Genomic DNA, 23,682 nt, shown 5'->3' with positions numbered 1-23,682 from the left:
GAGTCGCCGCGGCAATTATCAACATTAATTGGGTCTTTGAGAGTGAATGCTTACAATCGTTGTCCTCGGAAACACAAATCCAAAGCCGCGATGGTTCCAAACATCAAACAATATGCCTGATTGGCTTTTACTTTGACAATCCACGTTTCACCTGAAAGCTCAAACCCATTCACCACCTCGATTTATTGCATGGGGAACATTAGATTTATTTCCCAGGTGTTTGTGAATGAAAACTCGTGAAAATGATGACAATACATATTGTTCAATTTCTATATTGATGAGGTTGGCGAGAAGTTCTGTGTTTGCTGAAGATACTGGACAGGAATCAGTCAGATTTCACGTTCATTTTGGTCTGGAAGTTTTTTTATATGATCAAACTTGAGGGCCCCAAAGGGTTTAGCATCGTGATCGTGATTGGCGTTTTTTTACCTTTCTGTGACCGTGATTGCCGAAATTTCCATTTCTGTGATCGTGATGAGACTTTGCCCGTGATGACAAAAACATCAAGTCTGAAAACTTCCGGTGGCATGGCGGTCTGCTAGTTGAGTTTTGTCAGAGCAGCGCCAAAATCTAACAAGTCGCGTAAGGCGAAAATACAATATTTAGTCAAGTAGCTGTCGAACTCACAGAATGAAACTGAACGCAATGCCATTTTTCAGCAAGACCGTATGTATACTCGTAGCATCGTCAGTCCACCGCTCATGGCAAAGGCAGTGAAATTGACAAGAAGAGCGGGGTAGTAGTTGCGCTAAGAAGGATAGCACGCTTTTCTGTACCTCTCTTTGTTTTAACTTTCTGAGCGTGTTTTTAATCCAAACATATCATATGTATATGTTTTTGGAATCAGGAACCGACAAGGAATAAGATGAAAGTGTTTTTAATTTGATTTGGACAATTTAATTTTGATAATAATTTTTATATATTTAATTTTCAGAGCTTGTTTTTAATCCGAATATAACATATTTATATGTTTTTGGAATCAGCAAATGATGGAGAATAAGATAAACGTAAATTTGGATCGTTTTATAAATTTTTATTTTTTTTTACAATTTTCAGATTTTTAATGACCAAAGTCATTAATTAATTTTTAAGCCACCAAGCTGAAATGCAATACCGAAGTCCGGGCTTCGTCGAAGATTACTTGACCAAAATTTCAACCAATTTGGTTAAAAAAATGAGGGCGTGACAGTGCCGCCTGAACTTTCACGAAAAGCCGGATATGACGTCATCAAAGACATTTATCAAAAAAATGAAAAAAACGTTCGGGGATTTCATACCCAGGAACTCTCATGTCAAATTTCATAAAGATCGGTCCAGTAGTTTAGTCTGAATCGCTCTACACACACACACACACACACACACAGACAGACACACACACACGCACATACACCACGACCCTCGTTTCGATTCCCCCTCGATGTTAAAATATTTAGTCAAAACTTGACTAAATATAAAAACATCGACGGCCAGCAACATGCCCCCCAAAAAAGACCCGGCGAAAGAGAATGCCAGAAACACAGGGCTGATAACGGACTACGTGCCAAGAAATTTGAAGAAATGATTGGCAACATGGAGACGAGAATCGTCGACCGTATCCAAAACCTACAGGAGTCCATGGCCATTCAAGACGGATGGATTCGGGATTTTGAAGAAAAGACGGAGAAAAGATGCAAAGACATAGAAGAGCGAATGTCGGATGCGGAGTTCCACCAGAGAAAATATAATTTGGTTTTCTTTGGGCTTACAGTGAATCAGGGGGACTGTGAAAAGCGCGTCAGGGAATTCATGGTTTCTGGCCTTGAGATTCCAGAGGCAGAGGCGAAGTCGATGCTGTTCGCACATTGTCACCCCATGCCTGGTTCTGCGGTCATCGTGCGTTTTGTCCAGTATCGGGACAGAGAGAGGATCCTGAAGTCGCTGTCCAAGCTGAAAGGGGAGCAGTATCGAGTGACGGTCCGTACAGATCTCCCCCGTGTGATGCGCGATAAAAGAAAGGCCTTACACAGTGCAATGATGGACTTGAAAAAAGAAAACAAGAATCGTGTACTCCGCATTGCGGAACGTGGCCAGTCCATCCGTTTGGAAGAGAAAAAAAATGGACAGTGGAACAATCTACACGTGTAAAACAATGTCAATGTGTTTGGTAAAGAGACAAGAAGGGGGAAATAATCACGGTTGATTATCAGGATTATGATGACGGTGTCTGGATCTAGGTCGACGGACTGTGTTTTATCCTACATTGCTGCTCGGATTGATCGTGTCTCGGAAGCGAAAAGTTTTCTGTGTTTTGATTTTTGGAAAAATTGTATGTGTCTGCTTTTTGATGTTTGAGAAACATCCTTTTAGTTACATGTTGTTTTTGTTTTGTGTTGAGAAAAATCAGACAATGCTACAATGTTTGAATGTACAGAGTTGGAGTGGTTATGAACTAAACATGTTCACAAAATGTCTAGTGTAAAAATAGCTTCGGCCAATGTCCAGGGTTTGGGGAATTTCCAGAAACGACGAGATGTGTTCCAGTATTTGAGACAAAAAGATTATTCAATCTATTTTTTGTCAGATATACATTTTGATAAGAAATTAGAAAAGCAAATACGAGCAGAATGGGGATACGAAAGTGCTTTTGCCTCCTATACAACACAGTCACATGGAGTTGCCATCTTATTTAATAATAATTTTGATTTTAAGATTCTCCGAACAATTAAAGATACGTCATGTAATTACTTGATTATGATAATCAAAACAATGGACAAGGAACTTGTGTTAGTAAATATTTATGGCCCAAATAGGGATGACCCACAATTTTATGAAGAATTGCAAGAAAAGCTAGAACAACTGCAGAATCCAAACATAATAATAGGTGGGGATTGGAACTTGGTAATGAATCCGGTTTTGGACTATAATAATTATAGAAACAATAATAATTTGAAAGCACAAGACAAGGTCATAGAAATGGCCGGCTGCTTAGAACTGGTAGACGTTTGGCGTGAAGTTAATCCAGAGATGTTGAGATTCACATGGAGAAGACCTAATCCTCCACAACAAGCGAGACTTGACTTTTTTCTCATTTCAGAAAACCTCATTTCATTGGTAAACCAGACAGATATTTTGGTAGGATATAGGAGTGATCAGTCTATTATAACTTTGGAACTGGAGTTTAAAAAGGAAACAAAATTAAGGAACTGTTGGAAATTCAACTCTTCATTGTTAAAAGATAAGCAATATGTTGAAGAAATTAATAATTTGATTTGTCATATTAAAAAACAATATGCAGCTTTAGTCTATAATCATCAAGAAATTGATAGAAATCTATTGACCAGCTGCAATTAACAATATCTGATCAGTTACTTCTTGATACTTTACTAATGGAAATACGAAAGAAAACTATGGACTTCAGTTCTAGGAAGAAAAAGAAAGCTGTTGAAGAAGAAAAAAGATTAGAAGAAGATATACAGCGACTTGAAATAAAAATTAACAAAACTGAAAACGAAGTTTTAGAAATGCAAGAAAAGAAAGACAGTCTAATTCAATTGAGGAAAAACAAAATCCAGGGAATTCTTATTAGGAGTAAGGCTAGATGGGCAGCAGAAGGGGAGAAAGTTACCAAATATTTTTGTAATCTAGAAAAGAGACACTATGTAAGTAAACAAATGTTTAAGCTTGTATCCAAAACTGGTGAATGTTTATTTGAAACTGATAAGATGGTCATTGAAACGAAAGAATATTACCAACAACTTTATTCTAAAAGGGACACAGTAGACATTGAACTTGATGAGTATGTTACGTCTTTACCAACGTTATCAGATGAGAAAGCAGTAAACTTAGAAGGTTTTATCACATTAGCAGAAGCCTCAGCGGCACTCAGAAGTATGAAAAATGGAAAAAGTCCAGGGACGGATGGCATGACAGTCGACTTTTTAAAGTTTTTTTGGAGGCAACTTGGAGGTTTTGTTGTTCGTTCTCTGAACGAAGGTTTCTTAAGAAAAGTGATGTCGATATCACAAAGAGAAGGGATTATTGTCTGCCTTCCAAAGGGGGATAAGCCTAGGGAATTTTTGAATAACTGGTGTCCTATTTCACTTCTGAATGTTTCATACAAAATAGGATCTTCATGTATAGCAAATCGGATTAAAAATGTGCTCCCAGCCCTTATTAGTGAAGACCAAACTGGATTTGTACAGGGAAGATACATTGGCGATAACATACGACTATTGTATGACGTTATTGATTATTTGAAAGAAAATGACTTGCCCGGATTATTGGTATCACTAGACTTTGAAAAAGCATTCGACTCTATAGACTGGCAATACATGCATAATGTACTGAAAACATTCGGTTTTGGGGAAGACATCTGTCAGTGGGTATTAGCATTTTATACTGATATTAAGTCATCTGTGATTGGAAACGGACAGGCATCCACAGGTTTTTTGATAGAAAGAGGCTGTAGACAAGGAGACCCCCTCTCGCCTTATTTGTTTATTTTGTGCGTAGAACTACTGGCATGCAAGATTAGGGAAAATGACCACATAAAGGGAATTCAGATTTCAGATATAGAATGCAAAATTAGTCAATTTGCTGATGACACTTCGATGTTGTTAGAAGGTGATAAAGAATCATTTGAAGAATTGTTTCGAACTTTAGAGGAATTTCAGAGTATTTCAGGATTGAAGTTGAATTTCGACAAAACTTGCAATGTGTGGTTAGGTAGTAAGAGAAATAGCCAAGTTCAGTTTTTACCAAATTCGCACATGTCGTGGAATCCCTCTCAGTTTCCTTGGACTTTGGTTCACTAGTGATTTACAGAAAATGGCAGAACTGAATCTAACTGATAAATTTAACGAAACAAAGAAATTGTTTAATACATGGATGAAACGCTCATGTACGCCTTTGGGCAGAGTTGCAGTACTAAAATCGCTCATTTTATCCAAACTTGTGTACTTGTGGATAATGCTTCCAAATCCACCTGACCAAATGGTTGAACAGCTTCAGAAAATGTGCTATCATTTTGTATGGGATGGGAAGAAAGATAAAGTAAAAAGAACAATAGCAATACATAGTATTCAAGAAGGAGGTATTTGTATTCCTCATATTGAAAGTTACGTAAAATCCTTAAAATTAACTTGGTTTTAAAAGATGCAATCTTCTTGTTATGTACCAAAGTGGAAAAGAATTTTACAAGGTATTTGTCCTGAAGTTGATATGGTTAAGGACTATGGTCCTTTAGTCCTGAAAACAAGTAATCACAAAGTAAATAGATTTTGGAAGAATGTCTTTGATTCATATCGTTGTTTTTACGATAAAGTTGAAGTAAACACGGCTGAAGAATTTTTGGCAGAACCACTCTATTTCAACAATAAATTCAAAATTGACAACTCTGTTTTTTATTTTAATGGGCAGACAAAAGGATTTTTTATGTATGTGATCTGTTGAAGGAAGATGGAATTTTTCTGAGTCTGGAGGAGTTTTGTGCAAAATATAACGTTGATGTTTCATTTTTAGATTTTTTTGGGTGTGTCAGCTCTGTAAAAATTTGTATGCGTAAAAAAGGTATTACATTTGAGAGCTTAGATCATCTCCCAGAGATAAAAGCGTATGGTTTGATTGTTTAAAGCTCCCAGGGGTGCTAGAACTTTTAATGATATTTTTACGGGTACTGCTCCCGTACTGAAAGCATGCCAAAAGTGGGAGACGTTTTTGGAAACTGAAATTGAATGGAAAAGAGTGTTTGAGTTGACCAAAAAAATCAAAGAAATAAAATTACGACTGTTCCAAATGAAAATAAACTATCGGATTCTAGTCACCAATTCCATTTTAAAAAGCATGCGAGTATTGTCGAGTGACTTGTGTAATTTTTGTTTACAGCAAAGAGATACAATTTTTCATTATCTGTGGGACTGTGTTCACGCTCAAGCTTTTTGGAAATCTCTTGTACAACTTTTGAAAGATAAATGCACAAATTGCACAAGACTTTGTTTAAATTCTTCTCTTGTTTTATTTGGACATGTCAACAAGACACATACGGACATAGGTTTTAATCATATTTTATTGTCTGCAAATTTTTTTATATACAGGAACAGAATATTGAAAACTAAACCAAAACTGCAACAATTTTTACAAGAACTGAAACATATTATTGACAATGACAAGTACATGTTTAGAAACGAGTTTGAGTATGATAAATACATAAAGAAATGGGCATCGTACACAATTTTGGTGGAATGATAATATGCTTATACTATGCACTGCCATATTTTCATACAACATTGTTTCTGTTACTATCAATGATTTTGACTGTTTTGTACTCCAATCTGTATTGTTTGTATAATTTGTCGTGTATTGTCTGAATAAAATCGTCTGAAGAAAAACATCAAGTCTCGTGATCGTGATCGTCATTTGTTTTCGTGATCGTGATGGGCATTATTGCAAAGCATTTTATTTTCAACGTACATTTTTCACAGCTGTATCACCCTATGATCCTCTATTCTCAAGGTGTTTGTGATCGTGAAAACAAAAATCAAGGTAACTGTGATCGTGAAAGCTAAAATTTCCCTTCCCGTGATCGTGATGATACCCCCCCCCCCCCCCCCCACCCCCTTTGGGGCCCTCAAACTTCAGTTAAAAATACATGAGGGCCCCAAAGGGTTTAAAATCGTGATCGTGATTGGCGTTTTTTGACCTTTCTGTGACCGTGATTGCTGAAATTTCCATTTCTGTGATCGTGATGGGACTTTGCCCGTGATCCGTGATGACATAAAAATCAAGTCTCATGATCGTGATCGTCATTTGTTTTCGTGATCGTGATAGGCATTATGGCAAAGCATTTTATTTTCAACGTACATTTTTCACAGCTGTATCACTTTATGATCCTTTATTCGTCACAGTGTTTGTGATCGTGAAAACAAAAATCAAGGTAACTGTGATCGTGAAAGCTAAAATTTCCCTTCCTGTGATCGTGATGATACCCCCCCCCCCCCTTTGGGGCTCTCAAACTTCAGTTAAAAATACATGTTTGTCACAGGAAACGAAAAGCGACAACCAAGTTCATTCATTGTTCCTCGCACCACAGAAAATGGGTCTAGGAATAAGCCTACAAAAAGAAGTCTACACACTAACCTTCAAGCTAAAAGCAACCTCGTCTCTGTTCAACAAACGTGTGCAAGTAGTCTTTATATATGTGTGTGTCCCGCACCTCAATTCCAATTAAGTTTAAAGGTGCACTCCGTCCGGCGCGCGCCGTGTTGTAAATGGAGATTACACAATATTCTATTTTTAACACATTTGGAATCCCTCGCGTCTTTCTTTGTTTAGTGGGGTACTTACGGGGGTCGAGGCTTTTCGGAAATTAATTCATCAAAACATTCCAACTGACCACAGCAAGAAAGCCAAAGTGTTGATTTGTACAATGTAACCAAGTGGAGGGATGGTTTTATCCCATGTTTAAGCCTGATCAGATCTGACAGAGTGAGTCGAACTGTTTCTACGTGGCGGAATGGGCCTTTAAGCGTCTAATGCATCATCCTTTCTGATACTACCATCATTTATTGAATTAAATTAAAGCGTGTCTGTTCCTCTAACCCGTCTCTGTCATAACCTCGAGTCTTAGGTGCATGGTTTTAGATAATAATGGACGGGGGATTACGTGTTTGGCGGCTATTTTCTTAAGCCTCCCTGGTTCAACAAGGTAAAACTCCGAACTAAACCGTGGGAAAATCAACGCAACTTGTACCTCAACTGAATGTATTGCGTCACCAACAAGTTGACTCTATTCTGTAAAACAAAAAAATCAAAAAAATCAAGAAAGGTTATTTTTGGGAACGGTTGATTCAGGACAAAACCAGACGTTAGCAGTTTTGGGTTTCTATTCATCCAATCATAAAAGCATTCTCTGCAAAGGGTCTATTCCCACTTTATTAACATACACACAAGCACACGCGAAACAATATAACAAGTCGCGAAAGGCGAAAATACAACATTTAGTCAAGTAGCTGTCGAACTCACAGAATGAAACTGAACGCAATGCAACGCAGCGAGACCGTATACTCGTAGCATCGTCAGTCCACCGCTCATGGCAAAGGCAGTGAAATTGACAAGAAGAGAGGGGTAGTAGTTGCGCTGAGAAGGATAGCACGCTTTTCTGTACCTCTCTTCGTTTTAACTTTCTGAGCGTGTTTTCAATCCAAACATATCATATCTATATGTTTTTGGAATCAGGAACCGACAAGGAATAAGATGAAAGTGTTTTTAAATTGATTTCAAAAATTTAATTTTGATCATAATTTTATATTTTTAATTTTCAGAGCTTGTTTTTAATCCAAATATAACATATTTATATGTTTTTGGAATCAGGAAATGATGGAGAATAAGATGAACGTAAATTTGAATCGTTTTATAAAAATTGTTTTTTTACAATTTTCAGATTTTTAATGACCAAAGTCATTAATTAACTTTTAAGCCACCAAGCTGAAATGCAATACCGAAGTCCGGGCTTCGTCGGAGATTACTTGACCAAAATTTCAACCAATTTGGTTGAAAAATGAGAGCGTGACAGTGCCGCCTCAACTTTCACGAAAAGCCGGATATGACGTCATCAAAGACATTTATCAAAAAAATGAAAAAATTGTCTGAGGATATCATACCCAGGAACTCTCATGTCAAATTTCATAAAGATCGGTCCAGTAGTTTAGTCTGAATCGCTCTACACACACACACACACACACAGACAGACAGACACACATACACCACGACCCTCGTTTCGATTCCCCCCTCTATGTTAAAACATTTAGTCAAAACTTGACTAAATGTAAAAAGCAAGAGGTGGAAGTAATGAGGGTTCGAATCCCGGCCACGCCTCGTGGGTTAAGTGAAGAGATTTTTCCGATCTGCCATGTCAACGTTATGGGCAGACCTGCTAGTGCCTAATCCCCCTTCGTGTGTACACGCAAGCACAAGACGAAGTGCGCACGGAAAAGATCCTGTAATCCATGTCAGAGTTTGGTGGGTTATAAAAACACGAAAATACCAAATAGTATCCCCCAAAACCGGCGTATGGCTGCGTAAGGCCCGGTCACACAGCCCAAAAGTCGCGTAAACGCATGAATCACGCATAAAATTTGGTTGTGCGTGCTTGTCGGTCGAAAATTTGACTATTTTCGTTGATTTACTCGATGAAAATCACCGATGAATTGTGCAAGAACTACGGAAAGATCACGCAAAAATCACTAACAAACCACGCACTACAGCGCATAGGCACGCAAAGGTCCACGAAAAACCACGTATAATCTGCGCACTATCACTAATGAACTGCGTATGATTCGCGCATGAACTGCGCAAGGAATGCGCGGCAGCGCGCACGTCCGTTCCGCGCATATATAAACTGATGCAACCGCGGCGCCTTGGCATTCCCGTTTCAACAGTCGCTAATCGTCAGTTAGTGGAAAGTCGAAGAACGCGATAGCGGCAACATTTTCGCGAACGATCACTGATATTCCACGCATATTTCGCTCATTGTTCGCGTAAGAACTACGCAAACTACGCAGAAATTACGTAAAACAGCGCAATATTGCGTAAACTCTTACGCGAAGCCGAGTTTTGAGCTGCTCAAAACCTGGAATCGCGTAAAGCACCGATCCGGCGAACATCGGCGGACAACTACGGATTTTCCACGTCAGACAAACTGATGCCGAAATGCGCAAATCGCGCATGTCGTAAGGATCGAATTTAGTGCGTGATTCATGCGTTTACGCGACTTTTGGGCTGTGTGACAGGGCCTTAAACTTGCGGGGTAAAACAGGTCGTACTCGTACACGCAGGAAACCCCTCCGGCGATTTATGTGCGAAAACGAGGCATCACGCGTAGACAGCCTTTCATGCTTATGGTTCTTAATTTGCTTATGTCGCACATAAATCAGTTTAGAAGACCAGAGAACGCAGCATCCGATGTGAAGGATTTTCAGATTTGTTTCTCAAAAATGCATAGTAATCACAAGTAAATGATCTACCAGTTAGTATTCCCCTTGTTTGGCTATGTCGACGCCCGTTTTAACCGCTTGCCTCCCTTTCCAAATGAACTGCCCATAGAACGTCGTTGTCCCCAACTATATCTTCCAAATCTATAAAAAAAAATAATTAAAAATTAAATTGAATTCTATGCTGAGAAATCCTTTCATGAAATGACGTCAGCGCCTTTCGGCGACTGGTCAATGCATTTCGGAGCAACATAATGTCGGTCACACTTGGAATTCATGCTACTTGAGTTTGCTTTCCGAACAAATACTAAGTGAACGGGAGCATAGGTCAGCAATCGAACAGCGAGATCAACAGAACGTATGGTACACGAATCTATCTATATATATATATATATATACGACTTGTGTCTGTGTGTGTGTGTGTGTGTCCGCGATGCACGGCCAAAGTTCTCGATGGATCTGTTTCAAATTTGGTGGCCATATTTAGGTACACCCCGGACACAACCTGGTCGATGAGATATTTCAACACGTGCTCTCAGCGCGCAGCGCTGAACCGATTTTGGTTTTTCTCTGGATCCATTCCCAGTAACTCTTCCTTATCTTCTCCAGTGTTTTCAGCGTTTATCTCCCTTCCTTCGTGTGGCGTCAATCCATATTCCCGTTACTACGTTACTATTTTTAGAATGTCACTGCACTGTCCAGAACGCTTTCCTTGCACCCGTAGATAGATATATACGGCTTCTCTGTGTGTGTGTGTGTGTGTGTGTGTGTGTGTGTGTGTGTGTGGAGGCAACACCTGTGGATTGTAGAGATCTGTTTGTGATGGGGTCTGGCTGCTTTTGTCTCTCTGAATGTTCTTGCCTTCCTTTGAGTGGGCACAAACTGGTGGATGTCTGTGTCTGTCTCGCGATTCACCCGGCGAAGCCGGGTATTCCTCTAGTAATATGTACACGAACAATGATAGCATGGTTCTAAATGCTTCAACATCTAATATTTGCATGAGTGACCACAAACCCATCACGTGCACTTCGTCGTGTAAACGATCAAAGGTAATGTCGAAAGGTCATACCTATATCACGTATAGATGTTTTTAAAAATTTGACAAGTCTGCGTTTTTACTTGACTTAAGTTTGGCAAATTTTCAATTGGTGTCAAATTGTGTTGAGTTACATTTTCGACTGTACCGAACTTAGCTGGATGACAGGTGAAATTAAAGATGCTATGTTAGTTCGAGATTTTCTAAAAAAAAAAAAATAAACAGTTTGAACTCTACAAATAAATGCGAAACAAAATTTCTGAATTGGTGAAACTTGCAAAAAAGAAATATTTTCAAAAACTTATAATCGATAAAAATGACATATGTCAAATTTGCAATGAATGAACTGACTAGTAAATCACACAAAGCCCCAGCCTGTATTAATTCTAATATAACTGCTGATGATTGTAATAGTTACTTTCTGTCCATGACCGACAATGTTCTTGATTCCTCATCCATTTCTGATCAGATTGACTATAAGGTGCCTGAAGTACTCAGTCAATTTTGTAATGAGAAACTTTTGCCATCTGACTTTTAATATACCTGTAATCACGGTCGTTGAAGTTGGTGCACTAATTTCTAAACTAAATAACAAAAAGACAATGGACACAAACAATCTTAATTCTCAAATTGTAAAAATGTCACTTCCTTATATTGTAAACAGTTTAACCCATGTATACAATCTCTCTATCAGGAAGAATGTCTTCCCACCAGTGTTTATAAAACGGTTAAAGTTATTCCAATACCAAAGTCAAAAGACACCGATAGCCTTGACAACTGCAGACCGATATCTATTCTGTCTATACTGTCTAAACCCCTGGAAAAGCATATACACACCCATCTCCTTAAATATGTTGAAGAAAACAAACATTTTCATCCTTATCAATCAGGTTTTTGTCCTAAACATTCCTGTCATACTGCCCTTACCTGGCTCTGTGGTACCCGGCAAAAAGCAATAAACAATCGTGATATGGTTGGAGCGGTATTCCTTGATCTCAGGAAAGCATATGACTTAGTTGATCACGCTATTTTGTTAGACAAATTACTTACTTACCTGCAAAATAGCTCATCTGTGTCCTTATTTACATCATATCTGTCAGATAGGAAACAGATAGGAAACAAGCAGTCTACCTAAACGGTTCATATTCATCACAAGGCACTGTAAAATGTGGAGTCCCACAAGGTTCTATCCTTGGTCCCTTACTGTTTGGACTATACATTAATGATTTACCATTACACCTCAAACACGAAAATGCTGTACTTGATCTTTTTGCGGATGATTCAACACTTCACAGCAGTAATACAGATATAAATCTCATAAGAAAAATATTCCAAGAAAGTATAGCAAATATTAATGATTGGTGTAATTGTAACAGAATGGCACTGCATCCAAAGAAAACAAAATGAATGTTAATAACTACAAGACAAAAACCCCAGCGACAGCCTCTAAGCCTTGATCTTATGCATGGTACAGTTAGCATTGCTCAAGTCCGTCAACACCGTGTGCTTGGAGTTGTAATTGATGATAAACTTAACTGGCGCTCTCACATTGATACAGTTTATAAACGAGTTTCCAGGAACCTTTTCTTACTTAACAACCTCTGGTGCGTTGTTTCTGTGGATGCCCTCAAAATGGTTTTCCACGCACACTGTCTCTCTCGCATTTGCAATGCATCTACTGTCTTGTGCAATACCAGTGATGTTAATATACCGAGCAACAAAAGAAACGCGAATTATGTTTCAATATTTTGAATTTAAAAAACGCAGTTAATCTGAGACTGACAATTTTCGGGATATAGATGTCCTATGCAGTCATGTGTAACAAAGCTGTTGTGTGAATATTTTCCCATTGCTTCTGTCTCAACGCACGGGACAAGCAGTTTCCACGTGAAACACATGATGCGCGCTTACAGCACGTGCAAGCGGAGTAGGGGAAACCTCATGTGTGAGTTGTGTTCACTGATGCATTAGCAATAAAAAAAAAGTGACCATGCCAGTCTAACTTTTGACAGAGTCAAGATACCAAGATTGACACCAGAACAACGCGAGAGGGCAGTGGGTCGATTATCGGCTGGTGATGACCCAGAAGCGGTAGCAGTCGCTTTCAATGTGCATCTGTCAACAGTATATCGCCTTCAGCAACGTTTTGTCAACACTGGAAGCACTGCTGATACACAACGAAGTGGAAGGCCTCGCGTTACCACACAGAACCAAGATCGCCAGATCCTGCGTCATCATCATTTGAGAAACCGATTCCATACAGCCAATGAAACAGCCAGGAACACCTCGGGAACCACCAGAGACCCATCAGTGGCCAGACAATACGCCGAAGACTTGCTGAGCGAGACCTCCAAAACTGCCGTCCAGCTAGAGGACTAGTCCTCACTCAAAGACATCGCATGGCGGGCCAGCAGTGGGCCCAGGATCACATCAATCGGAACTGGACACAATGGCGAAACATTCTGTTCACCGATGAGAGCCGTTACTGCATTAGTCATGTTGATGGGCGTGTCAGCGTGTGGCGAAGAAGAGGTGAACACTATGCTGGTGACTGCGTCATGGAACACAATGCCCAGGGTGGACCAAACGTCATGGTCTGGGGTGGAATCGGCCTCAACCAATCCCTCGAACCTGTGTTTTTCAACAATCTTGGTCCTGGTCGGGTAAACGGCATCACAGCACAGCGTTATATTGACCAGATCCTACAGCCTCATGTTGTGCCCTTTTTCCAGGCGCGCAGAAACTGTGTTCTGCAGCAAGATAACGCTCGCCCGCACACATCCAGGGTCACCCAGGCCTTCCTGCCTGCAGCACAATAACATCGACATCAAGGCCTGGCCCGCCCTCAGCCAAGATCTGATCCCATTGAACATTTCTGGGACCAACTTCAAAGAGAGCTCAACCAGTTACGCCCAGGACCAAGAACTGCCGCAGAACTGCATCATGCCCTTATTCATGCCTGGTGCAACATCCCGAGAGACGCCATCAACCGACTCATCCACTCCATGAGGCGCCGCTGCCAGGCCGTCATCACCGGACTTGACCATCTGCAGAGGCTTCCTTTGCCCGTGGCAGCGAAAGACTGTGCCAAAGCCAAGAACAGTGTGCGAAGAACATACCACCGTGATTTTGATTCGTTTCGATGTTACGTTTATGAGAAATGAAATTTTTAAATTGTGATTAAACGTTTTTTCTGGAGAAAATTCGCGTTTCTTTTGTTGCTCGGTATATAAAGAAAATAAACACACTTCACAAGAGAGGTGTAAAGTTATTAAACCGAGATCCCAACATGACTACTCAAGAAAAATACACTCAACTGAACATTCTTCCGCTACAACAGCAGTTCTTTTTAAATGTTAGTGTTTTCATGTTCAAAATGTACAACCATGAAACACCTTCATACATCCAAGACCGCCCTGATATGGCCCTTCGTGGTCGGCTGGGCGTTAAGCAAACAAACAAACAAATACATCCAAGACCTGTTTGAGCGTCCTCCTGGTAGAGCGAGTGGATGCGTAGGGGTGGGGTGTGTGTGTGTGTGTGTGTGAAAGAGAGAGCGAGAGAGTGCGCTTACGTGCGCGTGTGTGTGTCGGTGTCTCACCTGCCTGTCTATCCGCTTGTGTGTCAGTGTCTGTGCATGTGGTGTAATTTTGATTTGTCATTTCCAATTACTCAGAAATTGGAATGTTCTAAATTTGTTCCTGAAAATTTGTGGGAAAGCCAATCATTATAAACTGTTAATTTTCAGTTATCCCTTTTTGTGTGTGTGAAACATCGCAAATTATGAGTTAGACATGAGAGTGATTATACCGAGTGGACTTTAACTTGCATTACAACTTAAGCTTTTTGATGACAATATATCTAAAACTGCCATTTGTAAACGAGGACTTCTGTAGTTGGAGGCAATCTTTCGGCCGAAGTAATGAGCTAGTTAGACGAAGAGTTGAAGGTTCTCACTTCTTTAGCAATATGACATGTGGTACCACCCAGAAATTCATGAACAAATCTAAATCGTCGTTTTTACTGTTGAAAAATTGGTGGATTTACTTTCTTGTTTGGGCAATTTTTGGTAGATTTAGGCAGGCCTTGGATTTAGCTTTCTCCCAAGTTGGGCAACTCTTGTCTTAAAGGCAGAGTAAGCCTCCCGTAAACCATCACAGATACGGTCAGGCTTTTACACACAGTACAAACACCCTTTCATTTCAACATTCACCAATTGAGAACATCCTAGGTGCCCTCCGTAAAGAGCGAACAATTTTCAAAGAATTTATTTTTGCGTGGTTTATCTTACCCCTGAGCCATCGTGAACCCGTGTGATCCAGTTTTCCTTTTTCACAATGCAGTCGTCAGTTAGTCATGAATGCGACTCGATGTGAGCTTATCTACAATAGCACGTTTTTTATGCACGAAACAACGGCTGTGGTTCACAAGAACTCTAGCGATGGCTTTTGACTGTTGAGAGGAACGGCGATTTGCACTGATAAACCTTCGTCTGCTACGACCCTTGCGTGACCCTGCTTCCGGGCTTTTCTTTTTACATTTAGTCAAGTTATGACTAAATGTTTTAACATAGAGGGGGGAATCGAGACGAGGGTCGTGGTGTATGTGTGTGTGTGTGTGTGTGTGTGTGTGTGTGTGTGCGTGTGTGTAGAGCGATTCAGACCAAACTACTGGACCGATCTTTATGAAATTTGACATGAGAGTTTCTGGGAATGATATCCCCGAACGTTTTTTTTCCTTTTTTTGATAAATACCTTTGATGACGTCATATCCGGCTTTTTGTAAAAGTTGAGGCGGCACTGTCACGCCCTCATTTTTCAATCAAATTGATTGAAATTTTGGCCAAGCAATCTTCGACGAAGCCCGGACTTCGGTATTGCATTTCAGCTTGGTGGCTTAAAAATTAATTAATGACTTTGATCATTAAAAATCTGAAAATTGTATTTTTTTTTCTAAAACGATCCAAATTTACGTTCATCTTATTCTTCATCATTTTCTAATTCCAAAAACATATAAATATGTTATATTTGGATTAAAAACAAGCTCTGAAAATTAAATATATAAAAATTATTTTCAAAATTAAATTGTCGAAATCAATTTAAAAACACTTTCATCTTATTCCTTGTTGGTTCCTGATTCCAAAAACATATAGATATGATATGTTTGGATTAAAAACACGCTCAGAAAGTTAAAACAAAGAGAGGTACAGAAAAGCGTGCTATCCTTCTTAGCGCAACTACTACCCCGCTCTTCTTGTCAATTTCACTGCCTTTGCCATGAGCGGTGGACTGACGATGCTACGAGTATACGGCTGCGTTGCATTGCGTTCCGTTTCATTCTGTGAGTTCGACAGCTACTTGACTAAATGTTGTATTTTCGCCTTACGCGACTTGTTTATATTTAGTCAAGTTTTGACTAAATATTTTAACATCGAGGGGGAATCGAAACGAGGGTCGTGGTGTATGTGCGTGTGTCTGTCTGTCTGTCTGTCTGTCTGTGTGTGTGTGTAGAGCGATTCAGACTAAACTACTGGACCGATCTTTATGAAATTTGACATGAGAGTTCCTGGGTATGAAATCCCCGAAGGTTTTTTTCATTTTTTTGATAAATGTCTTTGATGACGTCATATCCGGCTTTTCGTGAAAGTTGAGGCGGCACTGTCACGCCCTCATTTTTCAACCAAATTGGTTGAAATTTTGGTCAACTTATAATCTTCGACGAAGCCCGGACTTCGGTATTGCATTTCAGTGTGGTGGCTTAAAAATTAATTAATGACTTTGGTCATTAAAAATCTGAAAATTGTAAAAAAAAATAAAAATTTATAAAACGATCCAAATTTACGTTTATCTTATTCTCCATCATTTGCTGATTCCAAAAACATATAAATATGTTATATTTGGATTAAAATCAAGCTCTGAAAATTAAATATATAAAAATTATTATCAAACTTTTTTTTTCGAAATCAATTTAAAAACACTTTCATCTCATTCCTTGTCGGTTCCTGATTCCAAAAACATATAGATATGATATGTTTGGATTAAAAACACGCTCAGAAAGTTAAAACGAAGAGAGGTACAGAAAAGCGTGCTATCCTTCTCAGCGCAACGAATACCCCGCTGTTCTTGTCAATTCCACGGGCACTGCCTTTGCCACGGGCGGTGGAGTGACGATGCTACGAGTATACTGTCTTGCTGCGTTGCGTTGCGTTCAGTTTCATTCTGTGAGTTCGACAGCTACTTGACTAAATATTGTATTTTCGCCTTACGCGACTTGTTTTAAACTTTCACAACTTCGAATTGTTCTGATCTTGTCTTGATGAAAAACGAATTCTTTTATGATTAAAGAATGTTTGTGTAACAAGCTGTCAATTTATTATTTAGATTTTAAAAGTTAGGTCTAGCGCAAAAACGAGGCGCCGTTGTTGTTAACGAACAAGTCTACGAAAATAAATTCTTTGAAAATGTCTCACGCTCGACAGAAAGCAGCCAGGATGTTCCCGTTCGGTGAGCGTTCAAATGGAAGTATGCTTGTACTGTATTTAGACGCTCGGGGAGCTCTGTGATGGTTTACGGGAGGCTTACTGTGCCTTTAAAGGCCAACATCCAAAAGAATTTTTCTCCTGGAGCGACCTAAACTTGAACCCGTCGCTCTTCTTGCATGTCTGTTTACTTCGTGTTGCACGCAAAAATTGCGCGACTTCCTTGCCGCGTGGATTGACGAAGCTGTTTTATTCTCGTGACTGAAAACACTGCAGTGCGTGCAGTTTTATTCTGTGGGTTCGACAGATCGGTCCAGTAGTTTGGTCTCAATCGCTCTACACACACGCGCACACACACACACACACATACACATACACACACTGGCACACACACACACACACAGGCACACACTAGCACACACACACACACACACGCACACACACACACACACCCGCTCGGCTTTTTGTCCCCTCTGCCTCACTGATTTGGTTTTGTGTTTATTTCGTCATTATTTTGTTAGTAAATAGTGAACATTGCTTCAATGCCGAAGCAAAAAACATCATTATTGGTTGTAATTTGCTACCAATTTTAAAACTCGAATATCGTATTACATAGTAATTTTGACAGCAGTTCAAATGTGTACATTTACCAGTTCCATTCAGCAGACTTTCAGGTCTTTGTGACTGATTTCTGGCCAGGAATTCATCACGCTTTCTGTTGTTTATTCGTTTCCTGTGACATTGATCAGCAAACCAGCAAAGTGTGTGTGTGTGTGTGTGTGTGTGTGTGTGTGTGTGTGTGTGTGTGTGTGTGCCTTTGGTTATATCGGTTTTTGTTGTTGTTGATGAGTACGTAACAAAATGTAGTCAGTATAATTATATACGTTTGCACCATACCTCATCTCCCGTGAAATATCAACAGAGTTCGAAGTTTCAGTTTGTCAATCTGTATAGTATGATTTGTTTTCAAATACGTTTTGTCTTTCTTTCCTTGTCCTGGTTTGTTTACAGATCATCGTCATTTTTTAATCTCAGAAGATCTAACTAGTGTTCTGAGCATCGCCTAAGTAGACATCAACAAGCATGTACATACTTGAATGATCTTGCCGTTGTCTATCTTTTGCGATATATCATGTCCATTTCCATGCACATCGCAACATTATTGAATATTTGTACCAGCCTCAATTTGTCTGATAGACGTTGAATGACACAGAAATAAAACGATTTCTTCGTGAACTTCAATTTAATATATCAGGTGTACGATACATCTACACAGTTGTGTGTGTGTGTGAGTGTGTGTGTGTGTGTGTGTGTATGTGTGTGTGTGTGTGTGTGTGTGAGTGTGTGTGTGTGTGTGTGTGTGTGTTCTTGAACATAACTACACCCATGTGTTTATGAGTTACATAATTATATATATGCGTTCAGTCAGTCTGCATGTTTCCTTTCACAAAATAAGACACAGCATCAAAACTGAATACAGATTTGATCTGCAAGGAGGAAATATCAAACCAACCCACACCCCAAACCTAAAGCAGCTCATGACAAACTTTTGGTACACACTTTGCAAAATAATACTCTAATTTCTAACCAGCTGCATTACACGCTGCCAACAGAGAGAGAGAACAAGTCGCGTAAGGCGAAATTACAACATTTAGTTAATCTGTCGAACCCACAGAATACAAGAAACTAAGTCCATCTCACGATGAACACGAGCCGAAATCATATGCACTCGACTTATGAAATAGAAAGAAATCAAATACGACGAAGAGAAGAAAAAGTTTGAAAGTACCATTGAACTTCCATGTCGGCGTGTGGCTGAGCTTAAAATAGGAATGTTGTTGCAATCTGTTAGGCACTTTCCCTTTTGTCAGGTAGTTTTTGCATGTACAGCAAAACACGGCCTTTTTATATTTAGTCAAGTTTTGACTAAATATTTTAACGTAGAGGGGGGAATCGAGACGAGGGTCGTGGTGTAAGTGTGTGTGTGTGTGTGTGTGTGTGTCTGTCTGTCTGTCTGTCTGTCTGTGTGCGTGTGTGTGTAGAGCGACTCAGACTAAACTACTGGACGGATCGTTATGAAATTTGACATGAGAGTTCCTGGGAATGATATCCCGGACGTTTTATTTTTATTTTTTGGATAAATGTCTTTGATGACGTCATATCCGGCTTTTCGTGAAAGTTGAGGCGGCACTGTCACGCCCTCATTTTTCAACCAAATTGGTTGAAATTTTGGTCAAGTAATCTTCGACGAAGCCCGGACTTCGGTATTGCATTTCAGCTTGGTGGCTTAAAAATTAATTAATGACTTTGGTCATTAAAAATCTGAAAATTGTAAAAAAAAAAAAAAATTTATAAAACGATCCAAATTTACGTTTATCTTATTCTCCATCATTTGCTGATTCCAAAAACATATAAATATGTTATATTCGGATTAAAAACAAGCTCTGAAAATTAAATATATAAAAATTATTATCAAAATTAAATTGTCCAAATCAATTTAAAAACACTTTCATCTTATTCCTTGTCGGTTCCTGATTCCAAAAACATATAGATATGATATGTTTGGATTAAAAACACGCTCAGAAAGTTAAAACAAAGAGAGGTACAGAAAAGCGTGCTATCCTTCTTAGCGCAACTACTACCCCGCTCTTCTTGTCAATTTCACTGCCTTTGCCATGAGCGGTGGACTGACGATGCTACGAGTATACGCTCTTGCTGAAAAATGGCAGCTACTTGACTAAATATTGTATTTTCGCCTTACGCGACTTGTTATATTTAGTCAAGTTTTGACTAAATATTTTAACATCGAGGGGGAATCGAAACGAGGGTCGTGGTGTATGTGCGTGCGTGTGTGTGTGCGTGCGTGTGTGTGTGTGTGTGTGTGTGTGTGTGTGTGTGTGTGTGTGTAGAGCGATTCAGACTAAACTACTGGACCGATCTTTATGAAATTTGACATGAGAGTTCCTGGGTATGAAATCCCCGAACGTTTTTTTCATTTTTTTGATAAATGTCTTTGATGACGTCATATCCGGCTTTTCGTGAAAGTTGAGGCGGCACTGTCACGCCCTCATTTTTCAAATAAATTGGTTGAAATTTTGGTCAAATAATCTTCGACAAAGCCCGGGGTTCGGTATTGCATTTCAGCTTGGTGGCTTAAAAATCAATTAATGACTTAGGTCATTAAAAATCGGAAAATTGTAAAAAAAAAATAAAAATTTATAAAACGATCCAAATTTACGTTTATCTTATTCTCCATCATTTGCTGATTCCAAAAACATATAAATATGTTATATTCGGATTAAAAACAAGCTCTGAAAATTAAATATATAAAAATTATTATCAAAATTAAATTGTCTAAATCAATTTAAAAACACTTTCATCTTATTCCTTGTCGGTTCCTGATTCCAAAAACATATAGATATGATATGTTTGGATTAAAAACACGCTCAGAAAGTTAAAACAAAGAGAGGTACAGAAAAGCGTGCTAGAGTCCTTCTTAGCGCAACTACTATCCCGCTCTTCTTGTCAATTTCACTGCCTTTGCCATGAGCGGTGGACTGACGATGCTACGAGTATACGGTCTTGCTGAAAAATGGCAGCTACTTGACTAAATATTGTATTTTCGCCTTACGCGACTTGTTTTACAAATCCTAAAGACTGTCGGAAACTTCGCATGCTCTCTTGTGAACGCCATGTGAAACATTGATTCTGAAACAAAAATCTATGGCATGAATGACAATGGAAAGACGGTCTCTCTATGATTCCAAGTTCATAATGACAGTTATAAAGTCCTGAATTTAAAAAATCTGTAGATGAAGTAAAATCATTTGAATGTTGGCTTGTTGAAACTTCATAACAAACAGCCACCTCGTCTATATCATTATCTGAAAGAATGCCAACTTCCTTTGAAACACCAACATTTGTATGGAAAACTTCTGTTTCTGTCATCTTTGATTTCATTTGACAACTTGGACTGATGGCATCTTCCAGAGATATATCCATTACTTTCAACTTGCGCCTCTTTGTATTCCTGTAAGCCTGCCACTTATTTATAAAAAGAAACGTTTGATACTTTTACCAGTATAATGCACGATTTACCTGTATTCGTCTTTAAATTCTGCAAGACTGAAGCGAAAGAGGTCTGTCTCAGTTTTGTCGTCAGTTTGTTGTGTACATTTACACACGCACAACGAACAACACATGCACAGGCCCGGGGGAAGCTCTCCTTTCTTATGTCCGACGATAGACGTATACATGTAGTTTACATGTTTATTAGTCATCTATTTGATAGATTACGTGTATGATATGACGGAGAGTCGCATCGGTTTGATGCCGTGAACCCAACCGTGGCTGTGGCTGTCGTTTGAAGTAGCCTACTTCTTTATAAAGATTCATTTACATTCTACTTCTGACCAAGGCATGTTTGGTACCTACTGAATCCTTGTTGCGTGTAGTTTTACGTGGCACGTTGCCCAAAGTTGTATTCTTGAGGAGCATAAAATAAAACGTGTTACAAAGTTATCTCAAAACTCTGCAGTGACTGCTCGCGCAGCAGGTCAGCTAATTATAGCACGCAGCCTCCACAGACAGCTTTCGAGCCGAGACCATATGAGTCGCCGCTCCTGCGGCTCGTCAAAAACTGCACGCACTGCAGTGTTTTCAGTCACGAGAATAAAATAGCTTCGTCAATCCACGCGGCAAGGAAGTCGCTCGATTTTTGCGTGCAGCACGAAGTAAACAGACATGCAAGAATAGCGACGGGTTCAAGTTTAGGTCGCTCCAGGAGAAAAATTCTTTTGGATGTTGGCCTTTTAAAGGCCAACATCCGCGGGAATTTTTCTCCTGGAGCGACCTAAACTTGAACCCGTCGCTAATTCTTGCATGTCTGTTTAGCCTACTTCGTGTTGCACGCAAAAATTGAGCGACTTGCCGCGTGAATTGACGAAGCTGTTTTATTCTCGTCACTGAAAACACTGGAGTGCGTGCAGTTGTATTCTGTGGGTTCGACAGATCGGTCCAGTAGTTTGGTCTCAATCGCTCTACACACACACACACATACACACACACACTCACACACACACAGGCACACACTAGCACACACACACGCACACACACACACCCGCTCGGCTTTTTGTCCCCTCTGCCTCACTGATTTGGTTTTGTGTTTATTTCGTCATTATTTTGTTAGTAAATAGTGAACATTGCTTCAATGCCGAAGCAAAAAACATCATTATTGGTTGTAATTTGCTACCAATTTTAAAATCCGAATACCGTATTACATAGTAATTTTGACAGCAGTTCAAATGTGTACATTAACCAGTTCCATTCAGCAGACTTTCAGGTCTTTGTAACTGATTTCTGGCCAGGAATTCATCACGCTTTCTATTGTTCATTCGTTTCCTGTGACATCAGCAAACCAGCAAAGTGTGTGTGTGTGCCTTTGGTTATATCGGTTTTTGTTGTTGTTGATGAGTAGGCTACGTAACAAAATATAGTCAGTATAATTATATACGTTTGCACCATACCTCATCTCCCGTGAAATATCAACAGAGTTCGAAGTTTCAGTTTGTCAATCTGTATAGTATGATTTGTTTTCAAATACGTTTTGTCTTTCTTTCCTTGTCCTGGTTTGTTTACAGATCATCGTCATTTTTTAATCTCGGAAGATCTAACTAGTGTTCTGAGCATCGCCTAAGTAGACATCAACTAGCATGTACATACTTGAATGATCTTGCTGTTGTCTATCTTTTGCGATATCGTGTCCATTTCCACATCGCAACATTTTTGAATATTTGTACCAGTTTCAAGTTGTCTGATTCAAACTAGATGTTGAATGACACAGAAATAAAACGTGAACTTCGTGAACTTCAATTTTGTTTGAGTAATATATCAGGTGTACGATACATCTACACAATTGTGTGTGTGTGTGTGTGTGTGTGTATGTCTCTGTGTGTGTGTGTGTGTGTGTGTGTGTGTGTGTGTGTGTGTGTGTGTGTGTGTGTGTGTGTGTGTGTGTCTGTCTGTCTGTCTGTCTGCCTGCCTGTCTGCCTTTAATTTTCTGTCTGTTTCTCCGTCCGCTTATCCCCGGGGCTGAGTGGCACGACAGCTGTTGAGAAACATGTTGGTTGACGCGCTGTGATAAAACAAGTTTTGACAATGACAGTGTTGTCGAATGTCTCGCAGTTGATCTGAAAAAGAGGGCG

The 23,682-nt window shown here is 39.5% G+C and overlaps 1 protein-coding gene across 1 annotated transcript in view; it reads right to left on the bottom strand.

Moving 5' to 3' along the window:
- The window catches only part of LOC138978336 (uncharacterized), a 39,436-nt gene extending 32,265 nt beyond the window's left edge, over positions 1–7,171 (bottom strand). The window contains exon 1 of the mRNA XM_070351048.1: positions 7,114–7,171. The gene's annotated coding sequence lies outside the window, so the exon portion shown is untranslated. The remainder of the gene's footprint in view (positions 1–7,113) is intronic.
- Between the last annotated feature and the right edge of the window lie 16,511 nt (positions 7,172–23,682).

The sequence above is a fragment of the Littorina saxatilis genome, linkage group LG10, assembly GCF_037325665.1.
Source record: "Littorina saxatilis isolate snail1 linkage group LG10, US_GU_Lsax_2.0, whole genome shotgun sequence".
NCBI lineage: Eukaryota > Metazoa > Mollusca > Gastropoda > Littorinimorpha > Littorinidae > Littorina > Littorina saxatilis.
This window is presented reverse-complemented; position numbering and strand designations above follow the sequence as displayed.